This window comes from Phaenicophaeus curvirostris, chromosome 9 (assembly GCF_032191515.1).
Source record: "Phaenicophaeus curvirostris isolate KB17595 chromosome 9, BPBGC_Pcur_1.0, whole genome shotgun sequence".
Classification (NCBI taxonomy): domain Eukaryota; kingdom Metazoa; phylum Chordata; class Aves; order Cuculiformes; family Cuculidae; genus Phaenicophaeus; species Phaenicophaeus curvirostris.
This window is the reverse complement of record NC_091400.1, coordinates 2,518,652-2,538,682: the sequence shown is the minus strand read 5'-3', so window position 1 is coordinate 2,538,682 and position 20,031 is coordinate 2,518,652. Positions and strand designations below refer to the sequence as shown.

At 41.1% G+C, this 20,031-nt stretch overlaps 1 protein-coding gene across 3 annotated transcripts in view; it reads right to left on the bottom strand.

Annotated features, from left to right (window-relative positions):
* Nucleotides 1-19,289, bottom strand: part of ADD3 (adducin 3) — a 94,253-nt gene extending 74,964 nt beyond the window's left edge. For all 3 annotated transcript variants that reach the window (XM_069864215.1, XM_069864214.1, XM_069864216.1), the window contains exon 1: nt 19,194-19,289. The gene's annotated coding sequence lies outside the window, so the exon portion shown is untranslated. The remainder of the gene's footprint in view (nt 1-19,193) is intronic.
* Between the last annotated feature and the right edge of the window lie 742 nt (nt 19,290-20,031).

Below are 20,031 nucleotides of genomic sequence, written 5' to 3'. Positions count from 1 at the left end.
TAACATCTCATGAACTTTCTCCAGAGTCTGCATCAATTTATAAGCTTCCTAGCAAAGTGCAGTCATGTACTCAAGTTTCCTGTTTTAATATTCCCTCTCCTCCTTTTTTTTATGCAAGATTATTCTCATCCTTAGAAACAGGAAGTCATTAAGTTCAAAATGTTTATACTAAATGAAAACGTACGCATTGCCATGACTATTGGGTGGTCTCAATCTGAATCCACTTTCTGGCCAGCAAGTACTTTCCTTGGAGAAATTATCAAAGCACAGAGACCAAGGAATGGAAAGGTATAAACAAAGAGCTATTATAATTAGATTTTAGGATTTTTTTCATGTTGATTTTTTTTTAAAGACTTCAACAGACTGACAAAAACCTCCTAAACATCTGTTTTTAAATAACTGTTTTCCCCAAATTATATTAGAAATTGGCTAACATTGTACATTTCTTGGGACGAGGTCAGCAACGTGCATTAGTGCAGCACCTTTGTTGTAGTAATTACCATATTTATTTATGCCAGAGAGTGGTTGAAGAGGAGAATTCATAGCCCACTGGCATCTTTCACTAATAACCTTCAGAATACTGTCTGCAGCTGCCTGTGATCAGCGTCTCCAACGTGCCAACTTCTGGTCATGCTGTCCTTATTCATAAACTCCTAAATGATTTCAAGTTTCCTGTTAAAATTGATAAGCATTAAAAAAAGTAACTTAAGTTTAGTACTTTGATAATAATACATTAATGGGTGGCCCACAAAGACTTCCTATACACGGAACACCTGACTGTAACTCTTCTCAGAGTAGGAGAAAAATCTGCCACATGTGATTACAGTTTATTGTCACACTGATCCCAATTTACTACAGCTTGTCTTTTGCAGATATAAATTAGATTCCAGGAGAAATCAAATTCCAGCACATCAGCACAAACTTTGAATTGCTTTTTCACTATCATCTGTGCTTGTTACAGGAAATGCGCTCCTTCCCACTTCAAGATTTTAACCATTAAATCATATTTGGAAAAGGTGAAGAACTTTCTTCTCAGAGGAATGCTGCACAGCAGTTCCTCAGAAATCACGAGCACTTTCGGGAAACTTGAATGCTCCTCCAGCACGCCCACTTGCTTCCCGTGAACAGGCAGTGTTCAGAATTATCTGGAGACGTCTCCCAAAGTGGTGAGAACGTGGTTTTTTGTGCACTTTGATGCTCTACGAGTTACCAAGAACAGAGCATGAAGCCAAGTAACAGTATAACATGCAAATGGACAAACAACAAATAATAGCTGCTAAGACTAATAATAGACCTACCAAAACACATCTTGAACATATCAAAAAGAGACCAACAGGAACTTACACATTCTGGCACTTCCACATGAGACTCTTCACTTTTGTTTGGACCCACAGATCAATATGAATGTCAGGAATTAATAAAGCTAGCAGTACAGATCAGCTCTCCAGAGAGCAGCCGCATCTGTTCAGCAATGCCAGGCTGCCAGCTGGATGGAGTCCCAAAGGCCTTTAAAGGGTCATCATGCATAGCGAAGGCTCGTACTCAGCTAAAAACCTTTTAGCCTAGCATCTAAAAAGGTAATAGGTATTCTGTTAATTACATTAAGTAATTAAGTCATGTTTAGCTCTGTTAATTAGGATGCCTAATTTTAAAAGCTCTAATAACCACAGTATTTAAATTCCTGTTTTGTTCTGGTATTGTAATGAAAAATCTGTTCTAAACCACCGCCATTCTCATTACTGAGTCAAAAAAAAAATTATGCTGGTAACACATAAGCTAAACAGTTGAAAAGTAAAGAGGCAAAGAAAGTATGACTTGTTGAGTACTGCATACTCTAAGCAACTTTGATGTATGAACAATTGATTAAAAAATCCAAAATGAAGGACAGCCTGGATCTCAGATAAGACTGATAACCACCCAAGGACATTTTATCTAGGTACAAATTGTTAAAGTGTCCTTTCCTTGTGCAAATTTGATCAGAGTCTTAAGGGCATGAATTAACCCTACAGTAGATGACATGTGCCTCCTTCCCCAGTGCATCCCTCAATGACACATGAGGTCTTGCAGGGCATAAAAGCTCCCGACAAGTTCTTGACACATAAAAAGCTATTTCTGAAATAACTGCCTGCTGGCCTATATGGAACTTGCTCCTTCCAAATACCTCAAAATCAGCAGTACAGCACCATACACGCTCAGATAAACACTGATTTTTCCACATGTGGGAAAGACAGGGCTGACACCCTTAAATACCTCGGGGGGCATGTGCTGAGGAGATGTGTTGTTTAGGGTTACAATAGCCTCTGCACAGTTTCCCCTGCTCTGAGGGCATCACCCAATCCTCTTTTTATTACAGGAAATCATGCCTCTGATGTTAGCAAAATATTTCCAGTTCTTATCTTTCATATGTTTCCCAAGGTGAATGTGAATGGTGAGTCCAGGCTGCACCTCTTCACAAGCCCCACAGAGTGAGCTCATTTTGTAAGCTCAGAAGTCACTTTTAAAAGCATAATTAAGATGCTGAAATTAGTTTGAACAGTTCCTGCAAATGGCTGTGCTGTGCAGTCTGTTTTATTACAAGCAAATCATTGTTCCCAAATTTTACTCATAGGAGCGAGCAGTGCCAGGGGTTTGCTGCTAGCCCTAAAAGGCATCGCATTTGTGAAGGTTTGTCACTGCACAGCACTGCTCTTTCTGCCCCTACACGATGCCTCAAAGCAGTACCAGAGTTGCAGGGTCACTACCTGTGAAGTCACTTGGAATTATGAGCCCCCATTCAACTAGAAATGCAGGTACTGATTTTTCATCCCTTTAAGCAGGGCTTATTAACCACACTGCATAGCACCCCAGACCAGCCATCTGGAAATGCAGACGTGATCTGATCACCTTCGTAATCTGCTGCAATGTTTTTCACATGAAGACATATTTCATCTTGTGGTGCTATATAAATAAACAAAGTATTATAAACAATCATTTTTATCTGACTGGGGTTATGTCATATGGTTTGCTTTCTTCATGAAAGAAAACACACATATAAAATGCAACCAGATGCTGTTGGCAGAGAATTGATTTAATATGGACTCATTTCTAAAAACATGATTACAGATGTGGCCTACATCTTGAACCCAATGTTTAGGGGAAAAGTCTATGTATTATCATTTCACTCCTCTATTTTCTCTAAGCATCTTCTCTCACAAAAACATTTCCTACAACTAAAACCACTACATACACTCCCATTTCATACCTCCACCCCCAGAACTATTCAAGCCTACCCGTATCAAAAGAAAAGCTGAACATGTTACTGAAGAAAGTTTCGTAGCAGTTTATTGTTACCCCAGCTGCGAGAAGGCAATGCTGCAGGTTAGAACTGTCTAAACTGAGCCTTTAACAAACAATGCTTACCTAGGACTGCATCCGACCTGTAATTTGATTTTCAAACTACTAAAATGGTTACTACAATTATACTCACAGAAGTGAAGAAACTTAAGACATTTTATTTAGTGTTTCAATTTTAAGAAATTTTTAAAACACCAACTGATATATACCGAAGTTTTTGATCACTAATGACGTCCTTCAAATCTCTTACCAATTCCTAGAACTCTCAGTAAAGCAACTCAAATACATGATAAAGATTTAACTGGTCTGCTCTAGCATAGCTTGAGCATAAATGGTAGTTTAAGTGTGATAAAACCCCAATCTACAAAATGAATAGAAATAACAATTAAGTTTCAAATTCAAAATGAGTAAACTCTAAATAACAGCTTGGCTCTTTCATGCTTGCCGATTTATAAAATCTTATCAACTTACCTCAAGTAAGTTTCAATAAACTCTAACCCTTTTCAAAACAAGACAGAAACAGCAGAGAAACACTAACTGCATTATTCCACATCTAAACACAGAAGACTTGCACAGTAGTTTATATCCAGGCATTTAAGTATTTAAGAAAAGTCCTCTTAACAACCCACTCCTGGACTAGATCAGACAAGTTTATATTCACATTAACAGAAAATAAAACGTTTAAGAAAAAATATTTCTATATGAAATCATATTGCTTTCACTTCATATTCATGATGGTTAATGATGTAATTGCCTTGGCAATGTATTTGTCGAAGGAATTAAAGTACTGGGTAGTTAGCCAGTGACATCACTTAAAATCCACAGCTGAAAAGAAAACAACACCCTTACCCAAATTATCTTTTGGTTAGAGCTTTGAAACATAAAACTAAATAATTTTTTCAGTGTGCATCACCACTTATGAGCATCTACTTTTTTTTTTTTTTCTTAAAGCTCAGGTATTTGATTAATCTGGATGCCTAGATTATCTTTTCCAAGCAAGGTATTAAAAAGGTCTGATGAAATGATGAAAAAAACCTGAAGAATAAAAATGGAAGCAGGGAAAAGAAACATTTTCACCTCAGAAATACAGTGTCAGATGACATGAATGGAGCTTCAATGTTAAAATCCTCTTAGGACCAACCAATTTCTAATCCACTGTATTTGCTTCTGGAGGCAAGAAGATCAGACATTGATTTTTTCACTAATATTTAAAGTGTCCCAAGCAACCTTCAAGAACTTTAAACATTGATTACATCTGAATTGAGCATAATTTTCAACAGGGTTAAATATACATATATAATTGTACAAACACTCTCTTTAGCAGTGGAATAAGATTGATTTTGAGCGCAGTTAGACCTAATGGCTTGTTCAGAGAGGAAACTTTAGTGAGGATGGATAAACAAAGCAATCTGAGCCTGCTCCGTGAGGATAATTATTTCAGTGAGAGTGGCTGATGAAGCATCTGAGTGCCAGGGCTCAGCTATGCTCTCACCCGGGCATTTCCAGCTACTTGGGTTAGGACGGGTGATGCAGGAGAGCAGCTCTGCTCAGATGCCATCTACCTACACAGTGCCCAAAAATTACTTCCAAACTTCAACTGCTACAACCTCACTTAAGAGGATCAGCCCTGCTGGGAAAGTGCTCTTATTTATAACAGAAGCCTTGCTAGGAAAGCTTCTTCAAACATAAAGGAAGCTCCAGTCTGAAAATATATTTATTTGACTGATTCAGAAGCTCACCTATGGATGGGGGCAGGGAGAGGAGAAAGGAGAAACAAATGAGGATGCATGTTCATTTGTTTATTTTCTTAAGAAGGAAGACAAACAAACTGAACTGCCTGAAAACCCCAAACACACAGGTGGTTTCTGGACACATTATATCAATGGCAAAACCTTCATTCATTCACTAGGTGCCAACTATTTCACATGAAGGGTTTCACTGTCCCCAGAAGGGGGGAACAGCAGCAGCAGTTCCATCAGTAAGGCATAAAATATCTTAAAAGGAGAAAGATACATGCTGCAGCATTTACACAGCTTGTATTAAAAAGTTAAAAAAAAAAAAATAAATCTCACATTCCAAGACTTTCCAGAGGTTAAGCCATTATGCAGGAGGGATATTTACATATGACAGCAGTCGGAATACTGAACTTGGAACTAAACAGAGAATTGTTATCCATGCACGTAGCTGAGAGAACCCACAGATCCGGGCCCTGCCATACAAAGAATCTGCATGCAGACTCAATAACCTAAGTGCGCTATTCACACTACTCTACCAGGGCACCTTAATTAGCCAGCCGTGCCCGAGCTGGGTTTGCCTTGTTTTAAGGCTTCCAGCATCCATAGAGAGTTCTCCAAAAAGCCGTCCAAAGCAGGAATGTGATTAAGGGGAAAGCCTCAGCTGGCTGAGCCCAGTGATGTGAATACCTCCAGCCTTTCCCCTCCCTTACAGACCCCAGCAAAGAAAGATGCTGTGGCTCAAGAGTCTTGGTAGCTGTGGATCCGAGTTCAGTGCAAACTCCTCACCATGAGACACTACAAGGAAATCACTGCTTCTCCCAATCAAGACAGTTCTACTTTTCTAACAACCTCCTCAATTTATCACAGATGCTGAAGAGAGCACTAATTAATTAGAAAGCTGCAAAGCTGCACAAGTCCATGCAGGTTCAGTTTATCACAAAGAACAAACAGCTAAAGGATCAGATCCTCATACACTAAGTACTGTCACTCAAATTTCTCAGGAAACTTAATTTCACACAACTACAAGATAAGTAAGTAATTTGAAGATATTAGCTGTAACCTTTTATTTTTTTCACACCAAGTTACACAACCTTGCATCCCTCAAAATTCACTGGCTCCTGTAGCTTGGCTATGATTTTACAATGCAACCATACTCGTCTTGCCCCTGGTCAGGAGTGGACATTGCAATAAGTTTCTAGATCATCAAATCCTACTTTTACAAATGCTTTAATAATTTAGGCACTTCAGGGCAAACTTTTTTCTTTCTTACGTAATACCCATTGCTGCAATCCACAGAAATATTTCCAAATGTTTTTCCTCAGGGCACTGTGTAGGTTTACCCTTCCCGTCAGCTTTCTTTTTTCTTCAAGAAGAATCCTACTGTACCATGAGCATATTACGGTACAGAAAGAGACTAAAAATACAGTGTTCATTAAATTTCACCATAGTGCATAGTGCTAATGTACAGCAAGTGCTAATCTCAAATCACATACAGCTTTTTGCTCTATGAAGAACCCATTTTTTATCTTCCAGAGTGATATATGATTAGCCACCCCAGGGGCTTTCATTTTTACCAGAGACGCAGTGGCTTCTAACATGGATAGTAAATAAGAATAGGAAAGGAGTTAAAGTTATGCAGTTGATGCTGAATAAGAGCGAGAGCATTACTAAAGTCTCTCCTAGATATTTTTGAATAAAGAAGTGGGTAAGGTATGTTGAAGAGTGTGCAGAAATAGATGAAGGGAGGAAATGCTTGTGTGTATCAGTTATGATTCATCTGCTGCCCCCCATTTCACCAATGCACAAAGACATAACAGTTCCTGAGAAGAACAAGGAGGTAAAAATACCCCCAAAACATTCTAAAAATAATTAAAATGATGGCTATAGTTCTGACTTCAGCAGCTTTGCTGTGGTATCTATTAGTCTCAGCTTTGACATTTACAAACTATGTTTTTTCCTCCTCCTCTCTGTCTGAGAAGTAACTGCAGGGAAGTGCAGCACTGCATGCTCTCTACCCTACAAGCCCAATGTTCTGGCACAGCAAAGGCAGCGAGAAACAGATTCAGCATTATTCCTCTTCTGCAAGTGCTCAGCATCAGAAAAAGAAAACCACAGGCACCCTCTGCCTTCTTGCTTCACATTGTATTTCTGGCTCAGAGACACAGACATTTATTTATAGAATCTCTTGGCAAATTTGCTTGCACCCTGAAGTATGTTATGATGATTCTATTCCTATGTTAGCATATTACAATTAATAACATTTTATAACTGTAGAAGGTGAAGGATACCATTAACAGCTAGCAGGCAAGCTGCAGCAGGTCAGAGGCAGCAGCAAGGAAAGTCAGGTACTCACTGTGCCAGAAAGCAGCACTGCTTCTCACCGAGCACGAGCTGAATGCTTGGAACAAGGTTGTAGGAACCTCAGGCACAGCCAGGTCTATTACACTGGCTTCAGTTAAAGTCCTTTCAGCAAACCTGGATGTCTCCCATCAAATTTATGGCTCTAATGGCCTTTGAATCAAGGAGACTTCCCAAGTAAGCCAGAATTCAGGATAGATGCATGAAGATAGGATACAGCGATTGAAGTATTGCCCAAATCCTCTGCTATTGGTCTTTCACTCACTTCAAGCACTCAAACTGCCTCAGTTTTAAACTCTGCTGAAAGCAAAATGAACAAATGCCAATAAAAAATTTGATGGAAAATCCAACATGGGCCAAATCTGGCATTGTTTGTTCCAGTTACCTAGAATCATTATGTCCGGTCCTTGGATGCTCTTTATTATACCCTCATTTTCCCTGAATGAAGAAACCTCTGTAACAAAAAACCCTGAGGAGCCATATCTTAACAAAGACAGCATCCGTACTTGATACGGCAACCGTATGAATGAAGCCAGTAATCCAAGTATGGCAAGGGTATAAAAAAAACCCAATGGACAAAGTTAAAAACTACATTTAAATAAATCTTCTTTTTATGAGTAAGCTTAATACCCTTCCTTTTGGTACAAGAATGCAATGCTGTCTTCCTTGCCAAGAAACAAAAAAGGACAGAAAACCCACACAGAACAAGAACCCTAAGTAACGGAATAAACACCAGATATACATAGTATTTTCAAAAAGAGTTGGGTTTTTTTCACATATGGCCTATATCTCATTAATCAAGACTTCTTAAGAATACCAGTGTTTGAAATGAGCGTTCAGAAAGGCAGCAGAAGTCAGAGATAAACCAGGACTAAGGTGAGATGAGACAATTGCATGGGAATTACTAACAAGATCCACAAATATTTTACTATTATGAGGAAGCAACAGCCTACACGTGTGCAAGCATCGCAGTCACACACAGGCTGACCCCAGGCTGGTAAAGCACACACACCACCTTTATCCTACAGAAGTCACATGGCTGAGAACCCAAAACTAGTGAGCTTAGATGAGGACATCTCTGCACCCAACCCCAGGTACCACTGTTTCAATGATGTAAACAAAAGCAGGGGGTCGCTACTCCTGTTTGTGTATTTAAAAGGTACCCAGTACAACAAGCTCTCTTTGAAGCCATTTGGCTGATCACATTTAAAATCCAGGGGCTCTGTTTTGGTTCATCTTACACCAAAACAGTACCAAGAGAAAACAAGTTCACAGTGGGGCAATATGTGCAGCAGGCAAAGTAATTTTCAGAAGCTCTTCTGTTGAAGTCAGTATCAGGTCGTCCAACATGCTGATACAGCCAGAGCTGTTATTTTTAAACACAGCCATAGTCTATTTAACTAAAGCATCTTTACTCTGACTGAGCCAGTATTACTTTGCTAATACTCCTTAAGTATCTACACCGAAGCCTGCATATCACGTCAAACAAAGCAAATACAAATTTTTGAAAACAATGGTTCATTGCAGCTGGGAAAAGAGAGAAAAGGGGAAAGAGGTGCCCAGGAAAAACCAGGAGTACCCAGCCCTGAAGACCATAAAGCGCTGTCTGCAGGACAGCTATTTATGCTGTGCACTTGTATCATTCACCACCTGCACAGAGACTAACTGGAACACTTTCAATCAACTTTATTAGGAACCATCTTTCTGCTGTTGGAAACTCAGCATTACAATTCTAAAACTATTCTTCTGCCAAATTTGTTGGTAGCAACACCATGTTTTTCTTACACATCATTTAACTGATGAGAATCTGAATGGAAAAAGGAGAGGCAATACCATTTTCAAAGGCACATAAGAGACTGAAAGTTAATAGTTACACAGTATTTTTGGAGGCAGGCTGAGCTGTGCTAAACAACTTATTTGTATACAATTTCCTCAATGTAATTCTAACTTCTTCATATATAAAGTTGTCTTGCAAATATATGTATGCTCACTACTAGAACCAAGTGCAACCTCATCCCTTCCTCTCAGAGAAATAATTTGTTCTGTGCATTCCTGAACATACACACAGTGGTTTACCTGACAAAATGAGGTTTTCCTATGACAATATTTAGCCTCTGTTTCTTATACATAACTATGAAACAGAATAAAAACAATAAGGGCAGCAAAGGTACACACTGTTCAATAGCAAAAGCCTTTTTATTTTACAACAGAAATTTAATCGTGTATCTTGCGCTACGCACAGACACTGCAAACTCTACAGACAAGGGAAGGCTGTTCCAGAAAGCAACCCAAATCACCCGACACCTCCACACTACGTGGGACTGTCACTGGCAGCCTCACAGAGCTAGGATACGGGTGCAGGATACGGGAGCCAAAGAGCAGCTCAGCAGAACATGTTGAGATTATTTTAATTAAAACCACTTGGAAATCTAAGTAGTTTCTCCAAAGCATTACATTTACCCCAAAAAGTCTCTTTAAACATGACTGTTTCCACTCAGATTTTGAGGGGGGAGGGCAGAGGTACCTCATAACCTAGTGGCTGCCGTGTCAGATAACTTTCTCATTCTTATTTTCCTACAAACAAGTCCCCTCATAGAAGTTCAACTTGCCAACGCTTTCCACTTACATTTTCACACCCCACAGGTTTTTGCAGATGCCTTCAACACCTCACATCCACTCTAGTGGTCACTCAACTCTTTTGAGTTAATTCAATTTATTATGGAGAGCTAAAGTAAATAGGGGGAAGAAGAGGTATTCTGCTGCAATAAATGACTTGCACAAGGTCAGTGAGCAGCAGGGCTTACACAAGAGAGGATGAGGCAGGACCACATCGCCAGGATGTCCTCTTTGCTTTGGTTGTACCATACAACCCAAATGATTTAATCAGGTGGAAATGGGGGTCCTAGAGAGGAGTGACTGTATTAAAGAGGTGATTATATTTATTGGAACAATGACAGGCAGACTTCTTATTTGACTGGGTTCTTAAATAGGATTACAGAGCTTTAATCTGTTTCTTTAAGTTGGTTTTGAAAAGAGAGAGTAACCCAACAAAAGTTTAGAGAGAAGGTGGAATGACCTTGGAGGGAGTACACTACATTAAGCTACGTCAAACATAATAGTTTCCCCAGCAGAAATATATGCTAGCACACATTCTTCAAGTTAACTAATAAACAGGAGAGTACTAAAAGTAACTTACACTATGAGTTTGCACATTGTAACCAGTAATTCTGCCCATTTAATTTCATCTTTGAACTATCAGCTATATTGACAAGTAACAGTGGCAGCAGTGTATTACAAAAGGAGTAAACAAAAAAAAAAACATCTTTCTTCAAAGAGAGTTTTATAGCTGACTGCCAGCAGGGTGTGGACTGAAGCTAAAAACTTTGAATTAGGTCCCTGTGAAATCTGAAACCAAAATACAGCAAAGGTCACCTCCCTGTGAAGAACCCTCTTGTCTGTATGCATACTATAAGCAAAGCTCTGTTAGCTCTGCCTCGGTAATAATGTAATTTGACTTACCCCCTGGGAATGGCGACAACATCAGGTTTCTACTACAAAGAAATTTACTGCACGCAGTACCTGTTACCATACATTTGCAGCATGTTTGATAGTAGCCAGACACTAGTGTTACAAGGTGTACCTCAAGCTATTTTGTCTTGATGGAGGCGAACCTAGGTTATAAATATGATGCTGTTAATCTTACTCTGACCATCAGCCAATTGTTTTTAGTCATGATTTCACATACAGTAGAGTTTTACGCAACATACTAGCCAATATTAATAGAAAAGGAAGCGATACATCAGATTTATTAAAGTTCTTACTATTTTCCACCCTAAAGGACTAAAGGAGAGAATTTCGACCCTTTTCAACAAAGAAACAGATATTTTCCAGTGGAGAGACGGGATCTCCTAACACAGGCACTGGGACAATAAGACTACCATACTTTATTCTTTCCTGGAGGCTCCCTGTGAAACAGTTCACAGGCTCAAGCTTAGAGACAACAGCCACGTAGCAACTGAGGTTCTTGAGAAGGTTTGCCCATATGCACATTGCTCTGCAGATACGTACGGGATAGGCAGTTTGTTTTTCCAGCTACATGAAATGAACAGGCAGCCAAAGCTGCTGGCCCTGGAACCAATGGGTGAGCTTGGGCTACTATTCTCCTTGCCTATGGACCAGAGTACTCCTCCCTCCTGCATCCGTAGGACTGAAATATCAACCACCTTTGCTGGAGGACACTTCTCTGATATAGAAGACATCCTACCACACTTTATCATCTCCACTGGCCCACTTCAGGTCCATCACTGAGAGATGGTGTCTTGATTCAGGTAATTAGAGACTTTCAGACTTAAGATATTTCAAAGGGCACAGGATCCCACCTGACCATACCTTAAAAGTCACTTGATTTGATTAGAAGCACTGACATACAGTAACATTCAAATTAGGAACAGGAAGAAAGAACATTTTCTGCTGATCAGAGAGCAAAAATTTCCATTTTGAATGGCAGGGCGACTGAGAAGAACTAAGCAGTCTTTGAAAACTAGCCCTTGACCATGAGTTGTCTTGGGGCATGTAAAATTAGGGACACTGCTGTTTAAAAACATCTAAGTTTGTGCAAATGCACACAAAGAGCATAGCGTGTATGCAACAAACATTAAAAGAGGAAGCAGTACTTCAGTTTCCCCTAGGCTCACAGGAAAATACTTGATGTGAAAAGGGAACCCACACCATCCCTCTGCCACCTAAGGGGAAATTATCCAGGCACCTATAAAAATACCTCCTGATGTCTTACAGCTTGAATGCTTTATATAGTTAAACTGAGTTGTCTTGAGTTCACGTGCTGTACGTTATGTGATATGTTTTAACTAGGAAGCTACCTGGAACCATTTCAAACTCAGTTTTTTTTAAACTAACCTGTTTTGAGTACAGTCACTAATGCTAGAGCTACACAGATGTCTTCAATCTCTTTGCAAGCTGCAAAACTATTTAAACAAAGCTGGAAACAGGGTAAAAAATGGAGGGGGGAACCTGACTGCCAGACCACTGGGCTTGGTTTCTGGTTGTTTTTATTTATGTGAAAACCCCACAAATTTCAATGTACTAGCAAGTTTTTCTGCCCATTTCTTATTTTTTTCTACTCAGCATCAGACCCACGATTTCAATCAGGTTGATAAGGAACAAGTTAAACATATCAAGAGTGTTTTGCTGGCTACACAAATATTTTGCTTTATAAAATATTGTACAAGCCATAGTTAAAGCATGTATCAACTTCATTTTTCTTCCTCAGCTGCTCAGGATTAAATCTCCGCAATAGAAATGCTTATGAAAATTTGACTTAGCGATCTACTTTGGACAACTTGTCTTAGAGGACGGAGTTTTTTGTTCCAAATCACACACACAGAGGTATCCGCCAAGCTCTCCAACTGTGTCACTCCTGTCCTTAAGCCATTTAACACAGAACACACGTGTCCTTTGAATGCCAAGTCAGCTACGCATCAAAGACAAACATCTCTGGATAGCCAATCCGTAACAATCAGCACGTCAGTAAGAAATCTTATTTGCATTTGGTATTATAACCATTGATGGGAGAGGAAAAAAAGAAAAGAAAAAAAAAGAAGAATCAACACATACCCACCAATTCTTTCACAACCTCAATAATTTGGGGAATAAGAAAGTCACACAACCTTTGGCATGAAAATACAGTTTGCTCTAAGAAACAACAGCTTCCATTTAGTAAATGAATTAAAGACCACAAACATATTTGCTTTTTTTTTTTTGTATTTAATACAACACCTCATATACAATAAAGATCTGAAACAGGATGATGGGCTTGTTCTGGGCACTATTGATATTTAATCATGATAACAGAAGCATCTATTTGACTAATTATTTGTTTATTATGGCATTAATACTACAGCAGCATTAAGATTGTATTCAGTTAACATGGCAGTGCCAGGTATTAGTTTTATGCACAGCTTCCTGCACCCCAAATTTCATCATCATCACAGAAATTGCAGATAGTACAGCTGAAAACAAATATAAGAGAAAACTTACCCTCCATAGGCCAATACCCAATAAGGTATATATCATGCAATACCCAAATAAGGTTTGAATGTTCTAAGTGTTAAGTTTTTTGGTGTGGTTTAGGATGCACAGCAAATGCAGCAGGTTGTCTGGTGTGCTGCAATAATTAGTATATTAAAAGAGAACTAGCTTAAATTGTGTTTTACTCCCGTTTTAGCATTAACCAGGAGCCTCGAGAAATTACTGTGCAATTCATTAGCACTCCTAAAATTGGGCATGCATCTGAGTCAGGAAAACACAAAGGCACTTGCGAGGTCACTACTTTTGTGTCATTGTATTCAGTTCTAGACAGAGCTGGATGCATTGCCTAATACTGTCCACTGTTTCTGTCCCACAATCCTAATTTCATCGAATTTTTCATACATAAGGCTGAAAGCTGCCTCTGCTAAGTGTCTGCTAGATCTGAAGCACCCGAGCCAAAGCACTTTTCTTCCTGACACAAGGGCTCCTAACTATGCTTTCCAATGCTACAGTTTAATTTTCATTTTTAAATCCAGGGTATTTTCTTTGGAAAGCACTCCCCAGTTTTCAAATACTTGACTTGGTGGCCTTACTGGTGCTTTTTATAAATACGGAGGGGTTTTGTACATAAAACCATAAAGACTAACATGTCATACAGGTTGCTAAGGAAGTACTGGATTGTATAAAACAACTTATGTTAATATCAGCAATCTTTCTGAACCCAGCCAACTTAATTTCTAGATCAATGAAAGCTATAATTTGGATCACACAGAGTTTCAGCACCAAATCACTGCCACAGTATTCTGTCAAGACTTCTAGAGCTGTCAAAAAAGCATTCCTCCACCAAAACCCAGCCCACATTTGGAGCGGAAAACAAAAATATATATTTCAAACTCTATTCTTCCTTTCTGTTTTTTACTGTACTAGAATAAGTCAAGCAACCTTTATCCTATTATTAAGCTATCCTATTATTAAGCTATCCTATTTTGCACTCTCTTTACCATCCACAAGGACATGCACAGGAACACTTGACTGGGTGGTAAGCACCCTGCTTCCAGAACTGACATCCACCACGTATCTACAAATACAAGACGCAGATCCAGCTGGCTTCTAAACTATAATGTATTTAGCATAATAGCTATGCACGATATAGAATCACAGAATGGTTTGAGTTGGAAGATCATTTAATTCCACCCCCCACCAGCCACAGGCAGGGACACCTCCCATTAGATCAGGCTGCTCAAGGTCCATCCAACCTGGCCTTGAACACCTGCAGGGATGGGGCAGCCACAACTCCCCTGGGAAACCTGTTCTAGTGCTTCATCACAAAGACTTTCCTCGTTATGTCTCGTCTAAACCTGCCCCTCTGCAGTTTATAGCCATTCCCCCTTGTCCTATCACTACGTGCCTTTATAAAAAGTCCCTTCCCAGCTTTCTTTTACCCGAATGCATAGGAATGCTTGTTTTCTACCAAAAAAAACTAAAACCAAACACATCATGTAACAATTAAAGGCATGCAACAATATGAAAAATTCTTGGGACCAATTATTACAGGTAGAGGTGAAGATAACAAGCAGAGATTTTCAAGAAGCAATTCTACAGAATCCTAATTCTTCGGCCAACACAGCAGACAGTTCAGCTTTTGGCTAAGTACCAGCTACCATTAACACCAACACTGTGCTAGGGACTCGCTCAGGGCAGCAGAGCAGCAATAAGCACAGCAGCAAGTTGCCATCAGCTCTACGGTATTCAAGATTGCCGTGTACTTCAGCTGGAGAAGTAACTTCAGGAGGCACTGACTGCACAAGGGAAAAGGGATTTACCAGCTGTTAGCTGCTGCAGGTCAAGAAAACACAACGTGAAAAGCTACAAAGCAAGCTGGAGCTCTCACACCACCTTGCGATTTACTGATCTTCACATCAACCTGTTAATTCGCATGAAAACTACCTGCTGCTTTGATGTCACTGGGATTTTATCACATTAAACAATACAGGGCAAGAATAGAGCTTCTTCCTAGCCAAGACCAAACCAGTTTAAGACAATGGAACAATGAGTGAGACCATTTTACTATTTTCCTAATTAGCACTTTTTGACTGCATCCTTGACAAGCAGAATTGTCATTCCTACCACAAGACATTTTACATTTCGTGGGCTCCCAGAATGCTAACGAAATAGATGCCTACATCTCATTTACCAAACTCTGAAGATCAAGGCAGGGGGGAAACAACCAAGAACCATCACACTTAAACCGAGTTTTGGAGCTCACAAGCCTTCTTTGACTAACTTCTCAATGAATCCAAGAAAAATCTCAGTTTTTTAATAGTAAAGATTTTCCAGTTTACCAGTTATTTTGAAGTGACACCTCTCCTATGGTCTAGATTAAGAACACGCAATAACTAAAGATACTTCGTTATCTAACCAAATACATTAAAATTGGTTTATCTTAATAATCCAGACCACAAATTATCCACAAAATAGCTATGTACTTGCTAGGACAACATGAAAAGAAACGCCTCAAAATCTCCTTTGCAATGATGCACTATGTCTTGTGTTATCTCCAATACATAAAAGAAGCAAAAGTGTTTCCCCATAGCCAAGTGACTCAAAGTTAATGTAGGAAGCAGACTAGACTGTAGCAAACAGATGTAACATTAACACACAATGAATAAGTTACTGCTTGTTCCCTAAGGGTCAAGTAGCTTTTATTCATTTTCATCTGCCAAAAAAAACTACACAAAAGACAACTAACCCCCCAAGAACCCTACTAGAAGCCACACCACCATCTACCACCATCTGTCATACAGCAACCAGCTTTTCAAAACATAGCTTGAGGAAAAGCCTGTGATGCAATGTTAATAAATAATATAGATTGACTTGGAAGAATGCAATACCAAAACAATGCCTGACTCAGTTTTTTTAAACAGCACCACTACAAAATTGCAAAACTGATTTACAAGGGAAATAATAGCCAGAGGTTGCTATGGCTGCTAATGTCACAGGACATTTGCTAAAGAAACAAGACATTTTATCCAGTTTTTAAAAAAGCTAGCAAAGGCATTTTTATGCACCAGCTCAAAGTGACACAAGTATTCTTCTGTATTAGAATTGTTTTGTTAAAGCATTTTCATTCCAACACCATCCAGTGTTGCAAGGACATTTGTTGCAGTTTTAACATGCAACAACGATTTTAAGGAGTCAAAAACTAGCAACCTTCTGTTTTCTTTCAGCAGTATTTTTCACCTGTAAAACATACCACTTATTGTCTTAAAGCATTTTTCGGTTTTTATCTCTTTCATGTTAATTTCTGATAATTTCCAGACCAAATAGCACCTTCTGCCAGGTCACTTGGCCTGTAACAAGTTGAGCTGAACAAAAGCAGGCAGCCTCATGTGCAATGTCACCCCTAACATCACATGCAACAGGGACAGTTCCAGCACAGCTACACTGAACCCAGCTCGGCTCATCCAGCCCTGTCAAACAACCAACACTCATTTCATAACCAGCAAAGGGTCAATAGAAGAGTCTCAGTACGCCTCGCTGACCAACAGTAAAGCATCCCCATTCACTCAGATCGTTCAAGCTCACTCTCTCCACAAGCAATGCAAAGTCTCCATTGTGAGAGGCACCACCTGAACCTTCTCTTTGGATTAGATGACCCCAGCGTACACAACAGCCTAACAGCACCACCCCAAAATCATCACTTCCTTAAACAAAAATGTCAGCTGCCTCAATCCTCAGGCAAGAATCAAGGATAACGACTGATTTAACCAAGAGTCCATTAAATCCTCAGATATTCTACAGCGTAGCAGCACTCCATCTATTGGTCAAGAATTAAGGACAAGCTTAATGATCATCATGCACTAACCTCGATCGTTAAACACTCAGCCTGTAAATAGCCCACTCCTTCCTTCCTGCTTTGGGCTTCACATTCTCCCAGCAAAAATTAAATAAAGGTAACGATGCCTTCCAAAAAATGTGTGTATCACTAGAAGCGTTAGTGTGAAAATTTCTAAAGCTAGAACTGGCATACACTATTAATCACAGAATTATAATTTTGTTTCACTGATGAGCACACGCCCTCCTTACTCAAAGTAGGACTGACCAGTGTCTCTGATAACAGCCAAAGAGCCCACAACATTCCCCGAGTTCAAACTTTCTTTCCGTGTAAATACTGGATGCCACCAAGGAGGCTTGAACGAGGAGTTCACACAGTTTTCAGGCAGACCAATTGCGTGACGGGGTGTGCAGACCAGAGAACTCCCTGGTACAAGAGACACGCCGGTAATCCTTGGCAGGAAGGTGAAGGGGAGGCTTTCACAGCAGATCTGCTGCCAAAGCAGCTACGCACAGAACCACCTCAGCTCGTCCCGCTCCCCCCAAAGCCCCCTCCATCCCTTTCCAGCAGATCACACGCAGCCACATGCCTGCCACACCTGTACTTTACTTCAATCACCAGCAACTGGACCAGGAGGTAGATGAAACAGCCTCAAGGTGCCCCTGGCACACCAAAGCCCTTTTTTAAAGGCTGAGATCACATTGATCAGTTTCACTCCTCTGGTACCAAAGCTGATTTAAGCAACATCTTCTCCCGTGCATTTGCTAATTCATCAATTTCACACATTTGTGCTCCTATATCCATCAGTCAACTATTTTCTGCCCAGACAGTCATTGCCATTAATTTTATCTATTTGCTTTAAAACTTATCTCCTCCACATAGCAGCACCACACAAATGAGACAACCCTACACATTTTTTCCTCCGCTTGCTCTCTCATCACTACCCTCCAGACACGGGTCCAGGACCTTTGGATGAAAACCAGCCAGTTCAGCCTCAACTCATCTGCAATGTAATGATGCTGAGAAGACAGAAGCAACCCACCTCCGCGACCAGCTGCGGTGGTTGCTGCTTTTGAGGCACGTTCTGCCCTCCTTACAGAGCCAGTCCAAGGCTTCCCTGCTAAGATCACATCGTCCAGCCACGCTGCCCCAAAGTCCGGTTGATAAATCTGCTCTGAATTCCTAAATAAGCTTTTTAACATGAGACAAAAATCGACCAGAACCGAGGAATAAACTCCCAAAAGGCCCACCACGACCCTCACCTCTGGAACGTCAGGTTTAAGGCACCCATCGTGAATTTTTGCAATGCTGATACAAACAGAAAATGAAAAGAAATTGAGTGTGAGCAAAACAGGGCGCTGGAGCCCAGGAGCACGCAGCTGATGCTCCTCATGCCCTGACCAGGATCCCCTCTCTCCACACTTGGACAGCAGCGACAGCCAAGCTAGAGCCGTGTGCGAACACACACACGCAAAAAAAACCCTAAATAAACGTTTTTCGAACTTTCCCGAGACCCGCAGAGAAGTCCCAAGCCTTGCAGGGGCCCAAGGATGGTCCGTGATAATAATAATTACTCTCACGGGTTTCATTTGGTTAGCAGAGCTCCTGAGGAGAGGCGCAGGATTTAAAGCCCTGTCCTTTCGCAGCTCGGCGACGAGGCAAAAGGGAAAAATAATTAAAAAAAAAAAGACAGCACTGCAGCATCTCCCCCAGCCGGAGAGGGAGAAGCTTCATCCCACGGCGCCCGCATCCCCATCCCTCCCTCAGCCGCCAAGCTCGGAGGAGGGGGGGGGGGGGGGCTGGCAAACCGCTCCAGGCCTCCATCCAGCGGGGAGAAGAGCCTCCCTTCCCTTCATTTTTCCCTTTCCCCCACCCCACCGCGTTACCTCCGCGGGGCCCTCCGCGTCTTTGTGCTCCTCAGTCCATCCCTCCCGGCCGCCGGCGGGAGCCCCAGCGCCAGGGCAGGCGGGGAAGGGGGCGGCGCACTATGTGGCAGGAAGGGACACCTGGGCTCCTCCCCCCCGCGCCCGCCCGCCCTCTGCGGCTCACTATTTGGCAACGCCGCCATTCCCCCTCAGCCCCCTCAGCCAAGTTGGAAGGCGGGGGAGGGTGAGGGGGGGCGGTGGCCACCGCCCCCCCTCACCCTCCCCCGCCTTCCAACTTGGCCCAAGGGGGCCCTACCACCCTCTCATTGTTGTCCCAGGCCCTTATACCTGCAGGAAAGCATCCCCAGTGAGCGTTTATACCTCAGGAGCCATGAGGGGAGGCCCTCTGCGGTGCCCAGTGTGGATACACGAGGTCTACGTTGAAACAATAAATAAAAAAAAATCCCCCCCCCACCCCCCAAAAACCAAACTGAGATGATATTTTGAGAGATTCAGGCAGCCTTCAGCAGCAGAAGGCTTCTCCAGATGGTTCCTGCTGCTGAGGAGAAGGCTCTCGCCTTCTCGCGAAATGCAAGTCTCATTTTGGCAAAAACTGCTTTTTTTTTTTTTCTCTCTCTCTTTTTTTTTTTTTTTTTTTTTTTTTGGCTTTCTGTCATTGTTCTGCTTGGCGGCTGAAATCATCTCTGTCAGGGTTCCCCACCCAAAGTTACTGGCTTGTGGGTTTCAGGGCTGCTTTGGTGACATCTGAGCGGTTCTGACCAGCTGTTTGAATCATAGAATCATAGAATCACCAGGTTGGAAAAGACCCACCGGATCATCGAGTCCAACCATTTCCATC